The sequence below is a fragment of the Echinops telfairi genome, unplaced genomic scaffold, assembly GCF_000313985.2.
Source record: "Echinops telfairi isolate 266 unplaced genomic scaffold, ASM31398v2 ScPeMD7_18;HRSCAF=68, whole genome shotgun sequence".
NCBI lineage: Eukaryota > Metazoa > Chordata > Mammalia > Afrosoricida > Tenrecidae > Echinops > Echinops telfairi.
Window position 1 is genome coordinate 71,013,255 of NW_022103915.1, and position 1,031 is coordinate 71,014,285.

The following is a 1,031-nucleotide window of genomic DNA, read 5'->3' on the forward strand; positions in this document are numbered from 1 at the left end:
GTGTGTGTGTGTGTGTGTGTGTGTGTGTGAGAGAGAGAGAGAGAGAGAGAGAGAGAAGAGAGGAGAGAGAGAGAGAGAGAGAGCACATGCAAAAGTGATCCCTGGTGGCTTAGTGGTTATTCACTGGGTTGCTAATCTCAAGGGCAGCTGTTTGAAACCACCAGCTGCTCCACAGGAGACAGATGAGATTTTCTACTCCCGTAAAGATTTAGCATCTCAGAAACCCATAAGAGGCAGTTCTACCCTGTCCCCTAAAAGGGCGCCAAATACGGCAAGTTCTCAATTGCCCTCTCCAGGCTAGGAATTGGAATCACTGCCTGGCAGTGACAAAATACATACAAAGTACACACACATCGGGTGAGTCTTCAAAGGGTTAATGGGAAAAAAAAACACTATCTTTTAATCTTGTCTTCCTACAAACTTTTTGAAGGCCCTCATATTGATGTGACCCATCTTTGGGAAATGAAATCACCACAATCGCTGCCTTCTTTGACCTCCTTATTTATAGACAAGGAATCCAGAGTATTCTGCAGTCTCTAAAATACTGTACAGCCAACGGAAGACTAAAGTAAAAATAAGCAGGCATCTGAACTCCGAGTCCCCGCCCTTTCCCACTCATGCACATGGTCTCATAATCTTCATAAACTTCAGACTGGCAGGGTTATAAAGTTAATGAATAGATTATGTTTAGTGTAGTAAAAATCTGATCTGAATCCTAAATAAGGTTTTCTTTGACATAAAGACATGACTATTAGCCAAAAAGGCAATGAAAGAAAATTCTAGAAGAGAATTCTTGTAATTCCTATATTAAAAAAGGAAAATTCAAAGTCAATGGAGGAAAAGTTCACAAGCTAATCTTCCTTATTACTGAGTTTTCTGAGTCTTAATGATTTCACAAAATCAATAAATACAGTTTGTCCCTTTTTTTCAGAGTAATAATTCTAGGTGAACGGAAATCTTGAACCACGGGAACTGGGTGTAATTCTCTGATCATGCTACATCTCAATAGTGTTACTAATTTTGATATGTTT